Below are 16,771 nucleotides of genomic sequence, written 5' to 3'. Positions count from 1 at the left end.
TGACTTTCTGTTCTTTGGGGTTAATACCATTTTCTTTTCAACAGTATTTCAGTCATTTAATGATGGTCAGTTAACTATAGCCAGTTACCAGTAATGGATTTGGCATCCTAGGGGCAGATAATTTGTTTTTGATGAGTTTAGAGTAACACTGAAACAATTAAGATGTTATGGCAACATTTCCAGATTTTGAGGCTAGTGGAAGGCCCAGGTGCCTACCTGAGTATTTTTTCAAGCATGGGCAAGCATTTAGATAGAATTACTGACCTTCTATTAGTTAGCTGGAGGGTTTCCATACATTTAACACCCACTGCAAGGTTTTGAACTTACATCAGTGAAAGGCAAGTGAAGGGACAGACAAAACAAACAAACTCCCTGTACTAATCACCAGGACTTCCTCTGTAAGATTTTGGATATAACTGTCAAGTTACCTCCCTCACTACATTTGATTTTTAAGCAAATTGTACAGAGTCCAAAGCTCCGCTATAAAGGCACAGAGTGAAAGGAGTGTAGGTGCATGAAAATAAAGAAGAACTGTTGGCCTATACTCCATTAATGTAACTGACCTGACTACATAAACAGTACTGTTCCCACAAAAGATTTGTTTTTCTTTTTTACCTTATACCCCACCCACATTTGCTGCAAGTTTTTGAAACTGATATGATTATCATAAGAAAAAATAATTTCCATAGAAGAAAAAGTGCCAAAAAAGCAAATTATCTTATTTGTTAATTCTCTTTTCCTAGAAGAGAAATTTAATGAAAGTAACTCTTCAAATGTCATTCAATCTTACACACATTATAAAACATATCACCTTCTCTAAAGCTAAAACTCTGTTTAAAATCAAATTTATAATATTAAAGAATATTATTACCAGTATTAAATGCTTTATATATCACAAGACAGTGTTCACAATTCACTCGTAAACAACAAAACTATCAATAACATCCTTTTAAAATGTATACTCCTCATAAGGAAAAATTTCAAATCTTTACAGAACATAAAACTACAGAAATGCTCTGTTTTCTATCCTGATTTTTTTTTTACACAATTACCATTTTATCTGCTTAAATTAGGAACTGAAACTGCATTCTGAATTTTCCTTTGTATAACCTAAAACAGTAAACTACTAAGCCTTACTCTAGATATAGTAGACAAAGATAAACCTCTGTCAAATAATATTACATCCCAGAAGATATTAATTAATTCCTTGTAATTTTAAATATTCTTTTTTTTTCTGTATAATTCAACATCCAGTATATGTGGATAACTGGGGATAATTGTTTACAAATAATCCGCTGGAATTATTCAAATTTTACATGTATTTATAGAATGAATCATTGTTGTGACAAACATACAGTCAGGAAGTAGGCACTTAATGCCTGTCCTCTGCATCTGTATGTTTTTGTTCCGCTTTTGTTGTATGATCTTACATACAATCATAATATTTTTTCTTTCTTTCTTAGGTTTAGTAAAATTATTAATCAGCTTCAATCAGTTAACATAATGCTAGAGTCAGACATAATGAAGGTCAATTGACATTGTTTTGCTTTTTTAGCCTGCTGGCAGCAAGTGAATATGCATTTGCGACCATGATCAGCCTGCGCGGACGTCTTGGTCTGCACTGTTTGCTATTCAATCAGAAAAGTTTCAGTGAACACCCATTTGAATAATAAATGATACTGCCCAAATTAAATGATGGACCAGACTCCATATTCTAGAAATTTAGCAGGGTAAAGGTTAATGTCACACTAAGTAAGTTCAGGCCATCAAAGCATCTATCCAGCTTTAAAGATGGAGGAATAACCTAGTTGCCTCTTCGAACATAATAAAGTTTTAATTTATACTACTGATGAAAGTTTCAAGCTTATATGAATCACTCTTGAGTCCGTTTCCTGTAAAAACCGCTTCCGCATAAGAAAAACATTATTTCAGACAAAGCCTTACACTTGCCAGCTTAATAATATATTACATTCTAAGTGGGGTTTCAAACCCATTCTGCAAGGTTTCATTAATTCCATGAAGTGGAAGATGGAAGTTGCAAAGAATAGCAGGATCTGGGGTCCTCCATGTGGGAACTTTATTTGCTTCAGAAAAAGTAGCTACAGCAGGAGGAAATCCCCATTCCACGGCTCTTAAAAAAAGCCTGGCTGTCAGTCAGCAGCTATGAGAGTCAAGTAATTCACTGACAGCAACCTATAGCTCTTACCTCAGAGAGACTGACAGCAATGAAGACTGACTGCAGCATTTGATAAATTTAAGAACTTCCAGAATCTTTAATATCATATTATCCGTTTTGACTGGATTTTCTGCATTATCAATTTCAAACATTTTACTATGTAGCAGCCTTCAAGTTGTAGCCTTGAAATAATTTTTAGTGATACAAAGAGCTGATTAATATTTATGACTGTATTTTCTGCTCATGGATATTTGTCAAAATAAATCCATCACGAATATTACTATATAAACAGTAAGAAGCAAAAACGCACAACTAAATTTGTAATATAGACCTTGCCCATTATTTAAAGGAGAGTCACAAACAATTCAGTACTTTTAAATCAATGTTTCTCTTCTTTACAATCGATTACAATACAAATATACAAATGTCAAACTGTTCCTACAAAAAAGAAGTTTATGAATAACTTTTGAAAGGATATCCTTTTTCTCAACAAAAAAAATAAATAGAAGAAGTCTTTAAATTGACAGTAGAAAAGAAGTTCCTCAGTAATGTAAACAAAGTACTGTAAAATTATCAATTTTTGTGGGAGGCTGATTTTGGTGAATATATCCATTAAAAATAAATCCTGCCTAGTGATTTAAAGTATCGAAAAATTTATGTCCACGGAAAAAAGCTGTCTTGATTAATTAATACCACTGAATGTTGTATATTTTCCAATGAAATTAAACAATTTATTATGCAATTTTTTCAAATAATTGAATTATTTGACATTATTCACCATTCTTCTTCAATATAATAAACAAAATAGACTTGCCTTTTAACAGTTTATAAACATAATCTTAAGCATGATGAATGCAGTCTGAGGTAAGATTAATTGAGTGTTTATTTTTTGTTCCTACTTCTAACATCTGTTTTATAATGAGTTTTTCATTGCAAACAGCAGTTGGATGGCAGCTTCAAGCTGTCAGAGTTAACAATGTGCTTAACTGTGAAACACAGCTGTTGGGGAGATATATCAGAGGCCCATTCAAATAAAACACTGTACAATATCCTTGAATTTTTATTCCAGCAACAATCACTCTTATGTGCAGAAGATTATCTGAAGGTCTGTTACAATGATAAGCTTTACCTTTTACTTCAAGTTCAGTTCATTCCTAGGACAAAAGTACCAGCTGAGCAAAAATTTAAAAGAAATATTAACAAGAGCTGTCACAGGAGACAGCGCGTCCGACTATTTCAATGCTGAATAGTGAAATTGGGCACATCTGAGGGAGCTGAAGCTATCACTGGAGTGTTTAATGACTCAAATGTGGATGAAGATATTGGACAAAAACTTAAGTCTCAAAACATTAAATCTGTATAAAAGGGACATAATTCATAGAAAACTTCTGCAAAAGTAATGCACCATGTGTCATATCATGCGGCTATTTTGGAACAACTATTTTAAGTTTGAATCAAATCTATTTAGTAATACTGGAGATACAGTAAAAGTGCATCGCAACTTGAACCGGAATTTATATTAGTAAAAAGAGGGCATAACACAGAGCAGACTGGTGCCAGCATTATCAAACTTGTGTTACTATGTGAGTGATGATGTGGAACAACCATTTTAAGTTTGATTAAATCCATTTAGTAACAATGGAGATATAAAAAGAATAAAAATTAAACTAAAATTCTAAGTAAAAAGGGGATATAACTCATAAAATATTTGCACCAGAGTTACTGACCTTGTGTCATCAAAACATTAAGCTGAAATTTTAAGCAAAAAGGGGGATAATTAAAAAAAATATTGCACAAGAGTTATTGTCCTTGTGTCATATTATGTGAATCAACCTGTTTGGTAATAACACAAATAGAGTAAAAGCGCACAAAAACTATAACCTGAAATTTTAAGTAACAAGAGCTGTCTCCATAGAATGACACATGCCCCCGATGGCACTTTGAATGAATAGTTATGGCCGATGTTAGAGTTTAGGACCTTTGACCTACGGACATGGGTCTTGCGCGCATCACGTCGTCTAACTGTGGTACACATTCATGCCCAATAATTTTAAAATCCATGCATGAATGACAAAGATATGGACCGGACACGCCCATCAATGCACTAAGTGTGACCTTGACCTTTGAGCTACGGACCTGGGTCTTGCGCGCGACACGTCGTCTTACTGTGGTACACATTCATGCCAAGTTATTTGAAAATCCATCCATGGATGACAAAGATATGGACCGGACACGAATGCACTATCATGAAAAATGACCTTTAACGTCTAAGTGTGACCTTGATCTTTGAGCTACGGACCTGGGTCTTACGCGCGACAAGTCGTCTTACTGTGGTACACATTCATGCCAAGTTATTTGAAAATCCATCCATCGATGACAAAGATATGGACCGGACACGAATGCACTATCATGAAAAATGACCTTTAACGTCTAAGTGTGACCTTGACCTTTGAGCTACGGACCTGGGTCTTGCGCGCGACACGTCGTCTTACTGTGGTACACATTCATTCCAAGTTATTTGAAAATCCATCCATCGATGACAAAGATATGGACCGGACACGAAAATTGCGGACAGACAGACTGACAGACCGTCAGACTGTTCAAAAACTATATGCCTCCCTTCGGGGGCATAAAAAGGGGGATAACTCATAAAATACAGGTGCCACAGTTATAGTCCTTCTGTCAAATGATGCAGGCGATGATGATGAACAATTATTTTAAGTTTGAATCAAATCCCTTCTGAAATAACAGAGATATAGTGAAACGCATCACAATTAACATAAAATTCTAAGTAAAAAGGGGGCATAATTAATGAAAAATTGGTGCCAGAATTATGGAGCTTGTGCCATGTGATGTGGGTGACGATGTGGAACAACTATTTTAAGTTGAATCAAATCCATTCAGTAATAACTGAGATAAAGTGAACATTCTGGGCCTAGTGGTTCTCAAGTTATGAATTGGATACGGTTTTCCATGTTTGGGCCCCTGTGACCTTGACCTTTGATCAAGCGACCCCAAAATCCTTAGGAGTCATGTACTCTGCATGTCCAATTATTCTAATAAGTTTCAACATTCTGGGTCAAGTGGTTCTCAAGTTATTGATTGGAAAGTGTTTTCTATGTTCAGCCCCCTGTGACCTTGACCTTTGAAGGAGTGACCCCCAAAAACAATAGGGGTCACCTGCTCTGTAATTCCTATCTCCCTATGAAGTTTGAAGGTTCTAGGTCAAATGGTTCTCAAGTTATAAACCAGAAATGGATTTCCATTTTCTATCCCCTCAAGTTATTGATTGGAAATGGTTTTTCATGTTCAGGCCCCTGTGACCTTGACCTTTAACAGAGTGAGCCTAAATTCAATAGGGTTCATCTACTCTGCATGACCAATCATCCTATGAAGTTTCAACATTCTGGCCCCTGTGACCTTGACCTTTAACAGAGTGACCCCAAAAGCAATAGAGGTCATCTACTCCATAAGCCCTGCCACCCTATAAAGTTTGAAGATTCTTGGTCAAATGCTTCTCCAGTTACTGATCGGAAATGATGTGTGACGTACGGACGGACGGACAGGGAAAAAACAATATGTCTCCCCCAGTTGTGGGGAGACATAATTCTAAATAGAAAGGGGAGATAATTCATGAATTATTGTTGCCAGAGTTATGATCCTTGTGCCATATGATGTGGGTGATGATGAGGAATAACTAATTTAAGTTTGAAGCAAATCCATCTAGTAATAACAAAGACAAAGAGAAAGTGCATCAAAACTTCAACCAAGGTGGGGACGTGGAAAGACATTGATGCTGACCCCATGTTGAGTAGGATAGTTCTCCATACTTCGTATAGTCAACCTAATAAAAATAGCTCAGTATAGTGACTGGTTGTTTCTGAGCACAATCTACAAACTGACTGAAGGAAAGACAGCTGCCATATTTTAATACGGCATTTTGCAAATTATGCTTCTTAAATAGAATGACCTTATATATTTGATATTTCAGGTCGTTCAGTCACAGACACTTGTTGACAATGTATTTTTAAGTTGTATAAAACAAAGTGGACCTGAAATAGCAGTCAAACCTATTACATAAAATCCACGCTTGGGATAGCTGGAAAATGGTTCTTATTTACAGTATCAACTTTATGTTAAATTTTATATTGAAATTATTTCAACTTGGAAAGAAACTGAAGTGGTCTTAACATTCAGGTGGTCACTGTTCAAAGGTGTTCCTTTACACAGGTTTGACTTATGATATATACCAAATGTAGTATCATTGATTGATATTCCTTTCAACTTATTATAAACTATCCAAGTGCTCAAATCAACCTGCTTCAAAATAATTCCACTTCTAGTACATACAAAACATGAACCGAAAATTGAAACATGTCACATTAATTAACATTCCACAGAAGACAAAAAATCAACAAAAATGACAAAGACAGAAAGCTAACATGTGATTATCTATGAACAATCAGTCAACATTCAACTTCTGTCCAATATCAGTGAGCTGGCTCCGTTTGTCCCAAGAGAAATCAAGGACAAACAATGGATCCCCAATACAAAACCAAACATGCTCCCCCTAATATAATACAAGATCCAGCAGTTACAATACAGCTTGACTCAAAATATTTCAGACAATTGGTTTTCCAGTGGTATTTAATTAGTTGCAGGCATTCAGCTGCCAAACATGGAACATTCCTCTAGCAGACAAATTTCTGGCATTTTTATAGGTTTTGTTTACAGCCTAGACAAGACAGATTTTAGTCACTGTAACTTTTGCTGGAGGAGAATTCGGCAAATTTCTTTTGTTTTTTATTTGTTTTGTTGAAACAATCTTACATATCTTATGAGTTGAATCCAGAAATAAAATTGATTATTTGAATACACATTTGGCCATAAAACCTGTTATTTGCCATTTTTGGGAATGCACTAACTTTGTGAAAATTGTGTACTGCAAATATGGGAACTCTCAGGGCCTGCATTGTTGGTAAACATTTTTGGCTAACTAAAACTAATATTGTTTCATATAAAATATTCTCAAACCAACTAAAGAATCACATATTCAAGTAGATTCAATATCGATCTTGATCGAGGGTAAAGTAAGCTTATATCCCAATGTTCTTTTTTGATATTTTGGTTATAAATTTTCAAAGAAATCTTCAAATGTCACCATCTTGTTTGTGTACGACATCACTTAAATGTTAAAAGAATAAGAGGCCAGGAACTGTCACTGGAATCTCTGAAATAAAATATTGCAAATATAATGCAAGAATACACTGTCATGTTTGTTTTGTGAAACAAGAGAATCTCTGGATATGTTTGGGTACTCGGCCTACGGACTCCTGACCATGACCAACCAATCGCTTGAGATCACACAAAAATCTTGTGGTAACCTTACACTGAAACACAGAAATCATTCTTCAGTTTTGACAGAATGATCTTAACCCATGGAAATTATTCCTTTGCTGAAATCTGTCTGTATTAAACTCTTTAAAGTATAAAATGTCAGTAAAGTTTCCAGGCACATTTTGGAATTCTTTATAGACTATACCATAACAGAACATTGATTATTGTGCCAATTTTTTCAGAAACATAGTGGAACAGTTCTTCACAATGTCTTCTAATAGAACTATAAGCTGACTGTTTTATTGTTGGGTTTTTTTGTGGGTTTTTTTTTGGGGGGGGGGGGGGGGGTGCATGTGCAACGGTTTACATCACACAGATACAATAATAGGTCATGGGGACTTTCTTATTTCTGATGGTGGATAATGGGCGGGCACCCAGGTAGAACCAAGAACTTCTGTAAGCCAGTTGGATGCCTTCCTTACATAAAGAATTCAACGTTCAAGTGGAGCTCCAACCCACATCAGGGGCAAGTGAGGGGCAAGTGTCTGAAGTTAAACCATAACCACTTGGCCCCCTAAGCTGATATATAGTCTCAGTTTTATAACAAAATTTCTGAAATAAAACAACATTTCATAAAAGTTCCAATACATAAAGAGATTTGTCACTAGTGTAGGAAATATGTGCCCTTGTGGATGGATTTAGGGTTAGTGTTTGGGTTAGGTTCCTTGACCATGACCTTTTTTTACAAAACACGCTTCAAACTGTTCCCAACGTTGGTGTGAAATTACAGCCGACCAGTGTTTCAGATGAAAACAAATATACAGACAGACAGGTAACAATAACTACATGCCTACATCTGGGCAGAAGTCACAATCTGAAGCACTGGAGGACAGAACACAACAGAATATAAGATGTAAGCTAATAGTCACCATCATAGCAAATACTCTTCTGATATGATATGTAAAGTGCTTTCCTCTAAATTTTCTAATTTTTGAATTCTAAACGTAAAATCCACATCTTTAAGGAAGTACTATAAACATACAGGAAATCTGACAAGAGCTGTACAAGGGTATGCTGTATATTTTTAAAGTGTAGGAATAAGTCCCATCTGTGCAATTTGTTCCAGCAAGACAGAATTCTACACCAGAAACAAAGTCCAATGCCCTCTTTCATTTTGTTAAATTAAAACAAGAGGGCCATCATGGCCCTAGATCACTCACCTGTGTTTCTAGCTTGCTTGAACAGTTGGTTATGCCAGGAAATTATTTTGGAATTTGGCTAGTGTTATATGACAATAAGATTTTCAAATGTTTCGACTTAACATCTGTGCAGAAATGTTGAAAAAGAGAGAGAGAGATAGAGAGCAGATGGTGGATTGGATGATGTCACAGGATACTTACCTATCTGACCTTATTTCCAATCTTTTATGCCAAAGTGACCCAATTACAAACTTCTAGATTTTAAAGGGCAATTTATTATATTTAAAAAGGCCAAGTCTCATGAAAATCAACTGGAAAATATGGTTGTTTAAGTGTTAACATGGTCTTTCTATGATTTGAACTAGTGACCTAATTTTTGAGCCAAGATGACCCAGTTTCGACTCTCCAAGATTTCATTGAGACAAATATTCTGACCAGGTATCATTAAAGGCTCATAATGCTTTTATTTATAATGTGGCTGCCAAAAGTTATGTTCTAAATATAAAATATGTCTATTTCTCATTAAATACTATTTTGGCAATTGTTTTCCTAAGTAACTGTCAAAGGTTTGAATACCGATTAAAAAGTAGAAAATATCATTGAATCCACTATTTATGATTATCTCCCTTCATGGCTATTACTGTTATACTGAAAGTGATTTTTTAACCATGTAATAATGCATAATTTCTATTTGGATAGCTGCTTTTTCTGTTTTTAAGATAAAAATAAAACCCTTAAGGAACATTAGGATACGATAAATATAGTGCCGGCAGACGACAACAGAGGACAGACAGAGGGTTATATCCTATTAAGGTGATCCTAGTCTAGAAATGAACTGAAATTTAGGATATAAGTTAATGAAAGCAGCATGCAATGCTCTTCTATTCATGAAACCTATGTAACTTGCTTGTTACATTATCACAGTTTAAGGACGTGAAGTTCCAAGCAATTCCCACAAGCAGTGACTAGTCACACTATACAAAAACTTAACCAGAAATTGCCATGATAAATAATGGGCATAACACTGTAGAAAGGCTAATCAGATTTATGGAACCTGCATGACTGCATTGCAATGTCAGATTATTATTACTTATATAATGGTGTTCAAATGAAGAGTAGATAACCTAGATCTTGAATATTACAATGCATCATTCTCTTTCAAACTAAGTAATTAGGGTAATGAGAAAAAAAAGGTTTATATTACCTGAAAAGAAAAAAAACACTACCTATATACTTTGATGTAGCAGACACATCTAAAGACATCAAAAGATACTTTTTCCTCTGATGTAGTACATGTAACAAACTTATATTTTGCATTCTTTTAGGATGTAGATGCCTTTTTTCACATAACAATTATTTTCAAGAACTTTTTGGCTCACCATGCAGCAATATATACCATTTCACTGACTATCTTTGAAACCCAAATGCAAGTACATAATTAGTTCTTTAATAAACTTTATATTATATAAGGCTGTGATTAACTGAAAATTCTGTATGACAAATATCAATATATCATAGCTGTAACAAGTATAATAAACAGATCAATCCAAGCTAATTAACACTTTTTGCAACTGATACCGAAGAAATTTTAGCTAGACACATAAAGCACACAATATTAGAAGTAATAATAGAAAGTCAAGGTGTTTATATTTACATTAATATACAAGGGAAATATTTTCCATTTAACTTTAGTAACCTTCTTTCCAAGTGTATCCATATTCCAAAATTTTATACTGATTATGTCTTTGACTTATAATCACACGTCAAGTATTAACAATGGCTACTATATACCAACATTAACATGTTTTCTCAACTGTGCTACCTTTATAAATTATAAAACATGACTTAATTTCAAGTCATCATCATGCATTCACACTATAATGACATTACTTTTGGGTCAATGAATGCATGTACAGCTGTTTTACGTGTGACAGCATTTAAATTTAATTTGCTTTTAACACGAAATCATGCAAACACATTCTTAACTTCCTTTATGTTGTGGCAAAACAGCCTTTATAATACTGTATAACTCTATATTATCATTTTTAAAAAAATGCATTCTCTGTTTTAAATACATTTTAATAATTTATTTAAAAGCATTACTTTTTGCTGGGGGAAATGTAAACTTTAACAGAAAAAGATCAACAAATAAAAATATTGTTTATCTTAAACATGCATTATCTGACTAAAGTATCACCATACACAAGTTAATCAATACTTGAAAATCAATACAATAACTGTTTATAGAATGGAGTCTCCTGACTCATCACTGAAAAAACGACAACAAAACTGCTCTTTAAAATCCCTGACATGCTGAAATATAAACCACTTACACATTTTTCAACATTTTCCTAAAGCCATGCAAAGGAAATAAAATCCTATTTTCAAGTATAATTCAAAATAGATGACACACAGCATTTATTCTCACACAAGCACACACTCCTCAAACAAATAATGGACTGTTCCACTTTGTGATGTATCAGCTTCAGCAGTCAGCAGACTGTGCCATTTTTGTTCCAGTGGGTGCTCACCATTAATTCTATAGAATTTGTTAATGGCCTTTTTACATGAAAATCCTTAGGAGCTTGCTCTTGTTGAATAATTAATGCATAAAAATGTTTAAACATATGGGACTAAATTAATTAGCATACTTAAAATAGATTATTCAAAACAGGCTGTATACATGACTATTAACAGGGCTGTTTTGTATAATTAGGACAATAAGATATATTTCAGCTTTTAAGTTTAAGATATCATCATGTCAGTGCAATAACTCAATAAGCACATATATATTATAGAAGCACTTATTGAGTTATTGCGCTGACATGACGAATTATACATTTAACTTTAACATTTATAAAATCTTAAAATCTTTTCTGATACTTATCAGATCTATTGTAAAATCAAAAATATATGTAAGGAATAAATTTTCACTTATTTAGTGGTTTCTAATTTCCTCGTATAAATGCAGATTTTAACTTCCACCACAAAGATTAACATGCATATGATTATTTACAATGTAAGTCTAAATTTGCACGAACATTATCTAATAATGAAGTATTACAATTTTCTAAAAAAATATTTTTATATAATATTTCTGATCTAAAAAAAGGCCTTAACAGTCTTAACGGGCTTAACATGCTGGACACGATTGATTCTGCCTTTGCGACCATTGTATATCATGATCTGCACTGTTCACTATTCAGTCGGTATTTTTTTGGTAAGCACCCCTTATAACATTGTATGGACAAGTTCATTATAGAAATTTAGCAGGGTAAGGGTTAAATACAAAAGGTTGAATAAAATGCTTTAAATACAAATGTCATGTTCCTTTATGTTCAAAGCATTCTTAAGCAATGCTCAGTTTCCTTTTTTTCTGAACTTAAGCTTATTTTTCTTTTTTATTCTTCGTACTTTTTTTTGCTTGCAATTCTTGTGACTGTGACTGCAGTGATCCATTGGCATACCAAACACTCATTATCAATGTTCACAAGTTAGTGTACAATAAATGATCTACCCGCCAGTTTTGCTGTCAAAGTTCATTATCGCACAAAAGTACTTCCATACAAATATTGCTATCAGTTATCAAAATGTGTCTATAAAACAAAGAGTTTGCAAAACTAGACTTCAAACAAAACTCGTCTGAAAATGTATCATAAGATTGTGTGGTTTGTAAAACGCATGGTTTTTGTAATTTTCAATATTATTTATTTATTAGGCATTGATATTATCATGCATTAAGGATATTATTATGCAATGCATTGTAAACCTTCTCTGCACATAAACTTCAGTTGCATATAGATTTATTTGATGTACACTGTCTTGCCATATATCATGTATTGTATATCTTCATGGGCCATTTGGCCTAATGGAATATTGAAAATAAACTATCATATCAAAATTCTGTAATACATTTTATTATCAGTATTTAAAAATAGCCTATCTATAAAAAAATAAAATCAAAGTAAATTTTGGATAAGAGAAAAATTCTTCATTTTTTTGCAAAAAAAAATTCCTAAAAAGAAAGATAATTGGTAGCACAGAAAAACAAACATGACATATTAAGCCTCATGCCAGTTAGCCGCTGCTCTTCTAGTTGACAAAGATCCTAATCTGTCCAATAATTGATCCAATTTTCTCATTTCATAATTATTGTACAACAGGACAAATAATTTCCTGATTGGGTCAAAGTCCTTTGTTCCCAGTATTTGAACTTTTTTTTACAGCAAAAGATACATTTATAACACAATCTACAAAAGATCTTAAAAGAATAATACAGGTCATATCAAATTACTCATTTATATCAGAAAGATCAATTTTTCAATAAAAACAGATTATCAAATGATCATAAATTAAGCTGATACATTGATCTGATATTGTGCTCAAGAAAATGAAGCCTGATGATTATGTCTGCCTGTGTAAAAATGTTTAAGGGTGGGTACAAGTTTTGAAAAAGCAATCAATATGTCTCACTCATTATACTGGACAATCATAATGTTTTGTTTTGTTGGGTTTAAAGTCGCACTGACACAATTATACGTCAAATGGTGACTTATCAGCTTTGATGGTGAAGGAAGACCACAGCGGTGCCTCTCCGGCACCTGGGTAAACCATCGACCTTCCGTAAGCCAGCTGGGTGGCTTCCTTACATGAAGAATTCAGTGTCCCAAGTGAGGCTTGAACCCACATCGGTGTGAGGCAAGTGATTTGAAGTCAGCGACCTTAAACACTCGGCCACGGAGGTCCCCAGGACAATCACTGTATCACCTAACCAAACAAATACTGCTGACTGGATATTACTTGTGATGGAGTTATTACCACCTACAGAACTACTTGCATCATGAACATTAATCAGCTAATATGTATACATCGCTGCAATGCCAGTACGGTTGTTATGTATCATACTGCAAAATAATTCATCTAAAAAGCAACTAATTTTACACCTAATAATTACATTTTTTTCTTTTAAATCATAAAAATATCATACATTCATACCCTTATTTATCTTAACCAATCAAACATTTCTGTTAAGGTACTGGATGTATAACAACACTTGGTCATTTCTGTAAGATTACATATTCTTGTTATTAAATTCAGCATTCTTCAGATGTAACTACACTAAACTCAGTATGCACATAGCTACAAATGAGCCGCACCATGAGAAAACCAACATAACACATTTGCGGCCAGCATGGATCCAGAACAGCCTGCACATCTGCGCAGTCTGGTCAGGATCCATACTCTTCGCTAACGGTTTCTCTAACTGCAATCGGCTTTGAAAGCGAACAGCATGGATCCTGACCAGACTGCGCTGATGTGCAGGCTGGTCTGGATCCATGCTGGTCGCAAATGCACTATGTTGGTTTTCTCATGGTGCGGCTCAAATAATGAAATCACAGTACGTACTTCATTAACTGTCACTACAGGTCCACCTACCTAAATTAAAAACATTTTATTATGTGCATATCATAATATTACCCTCAGAAAAATTTCTATGCTTTTGTTAAAATACCTGAAAATGTTTCCATATCTGTAACTCCTTAAAAGATAATTTCCAAAATAATTGTAGCCTGACAGTTACCATAGGCAATGCAAAAGTAGATTTTCAGAATTCATTAGGCATAACAAAACAAACAACATAACGAAAATATGTCAAATTTAAGAGGACTTATTTTTTCTTCCTGGTTTCAGTCAGAAAAAAATTATATATATATATAATTATTTTAATTCTTTCCAGACATTGTACATGGTCAAGATCCAATAGATAACAGTTCTCAATGTTTGGCACTGATCAAAGGTATGGTTTACAATAAAGAGAAACAAATTGATCGAACCATGCGGTAAGAACAGTCAATTTATTTTATGTGTGTCTGTAAGTGCTTTTTTTTATGCTAAACTTAAAGCTTAACAATTTACAATGTAAAATCACTGACATTTGACAGTGACTATTTTTCTTAGTGAAAAACAACAAATTACAGTGACCAGATAACCTTTCCACGCCTGTAATGTATTAAAAAGTATTAGCATCAGATTCTGATGGCCCTTTCACTCCTCCATAGAATCAACATTTATTTTTTTTACACAAAAATCATTTTGAAACTATTTCTGACATGTCTGGGTTTGCAGCTCTCAAATACAGAAATATCTAACATCCGAGGCATATACTGACACTTTTAGACTTAAATTGAATGATTTGACGAAGTTCCAAAATTCTCCATATACCCTTGCACCGTTACAACCCCTGTGAGATTTGTGTTTATTTTGAGTTCAATTATTTTTTTGTAGATGAAAAGCTGACATGTCATGCTAAAGCCCAGGTATTTTCAAATTGTTAGAAAGTGCTGAAAATTGAATCTCCATTAGCATAAAAAAAGGAGTCCACGCGCATACATTTAAACAGAATAACCCATGTGCATGATATCCGACTACTATAGACCAATGCAAATGCAAATTTCGTTTTCAAGTTTAGCCTGTTTACTTTCATTTTCTTTACTTTCAGAAAAAGCTAAAGGTTGTCTGACGTCACTTTCTGTGTTGTCAAAAACATACGTATGCCTGGCGAGATTATAAGATTCTTTCACTGGTTATAGGTGCAGATGGGAATTTCCGGCCTCGAGGGTAACTGTTTAGGCGGTAACGAAGTTCCTACCGAGTTACCACCTAAACAGTTACCCGGGAGCCGGATATTCCCATCTGCACCTATTACCAGTGACAGAATCTTTTTCTTGCAAACCGATATCAAGATATAATAATAAAACTAAAATCAGTCGAACGGCTTTCTTTTTAGAACTATTTCTTATAGCAGCGTATTTAAACAAAGCGCGGGAAATCAACGTCGTAAACAGGAAAGACGTCATGACGTTTCAAAGACAAATAACAATGTCTAGTTCCGGTTTTGTTTTATCAGTTCCAGCGTAACGTTATGAATTTTTGATGAAATAACATGTTTTGAATCGAGAAATATACTATCAGGAACAAAGAGGAACTGCCAAGGAATTGGATTTTTATTCCGTTTTTCGAAATAAAATATAAATAACTACATAAATCTTCTACATATATGTAGTTCGTAATACGTCATTTAAAGCACGAGAGTCATCTTATACCCCGGGGTATAAGATGGATTTTTCCAGCACCGGTAAAAATACCGGAAATCCCCGTCTGGTATGCAAGAATGTATAAAAATGTGCCCTTAGTCCTAAGGATATCTAATCACTATTTTCATGTCCCCACAACACAGCTGTTTTGAACATAACCAAAAACATTATGCATACCTTAAATTTCTTTAAAAAATCAGCCTTGAAATTTATGGCAAGATAGCCATGAAATATTGGTGCAAGAATTATGGCCCTTGTGTCATATGATGTGAGTGATGATGTTGAACAACTATTTTAAGTTTGAATCAAATCCATTTAGTAATAACCGAGATATAGTGAAAGTGTATCAAAACTTTAACCTGAAATTCTAAGTAAAAGGGGAGATAATTCATTAAATAGTGGTACCTTGTGTCATATGATGTGGGAGATGATGTGGAACAACTACTTTCAGTTAGAATCAAATCCATTTAGGAATAACTGAGATAGAGTGAAAGTGCATCAAAACTTTAACCTGAAATTCTAAGTAAAAAGTGGGGATAATTCATGAAATATTGGTGTGAGAGTTATGGTCCTGGTGCCATATTATGTGGGTGATGATGAGGAATAACTATTTTAAAGTTAGAGCATATCCATTGAGTAATTACAGAGATAAGGAGAACAAGAGCGCCGCCAAGCGGGGCAATATACGCCCAAAGGCTTACATCATAGGATGGGAGAACTTGACTGTTGAAGCCCCAAAGGACTGGAACAACAAAAGGAAAGCTTCAAAAAAAAAAAACGTAGTCCACAAAAAAAATATTCAAAGTCTACAAAAAAATCCTTATCAGGTACAGGTATGTTATAATACACCTTAAAATTGGAGGTACCATCCATGTTGTACCACAGAAAAGTGGTCTCGGTTTTTCCCTACGGCCAATAATAAAAAAGTTTCAAAATAAGCTATTTATAGTAACATAAAAGGGAAG

The 16,771-nt window shown here is 34.1% G+C and overlaps 1 protein-coding gene across 14 annotated transcripts in view; it reads right to left on the bottom strand.

Annotated features, from left to right (window-relative positions):
- The window catches only part of LOC123556063 (unconventional myosin-XVI-like), a 150,462-nt gene that overhangs the window by 57,390 nt on the left and 76,301 nt on the right, over window positions 1-16,771 (bottom strand). The window lies entirely within an intron of this gene.

Source organism: Mercenaria mercenaria, chromosome 7 (genome assembly GCF_021730395.1).
Source record: "Mercenaria mercenaria strain notata chromosome 7, MADL_Memer_1, whole genome shotgun sequence".
Classification (NCBI taxonomy): Eukaryota; Metazoa; Mollusca; class Bivalvia; order Venerida; family Veneridae; genus Mercenaria; species Mercenaria mercenaria.
Note: the sequence above shows the minus strand (reverse complement) of the source record. Positions and strands in the feature narration are given on the sequence as shown.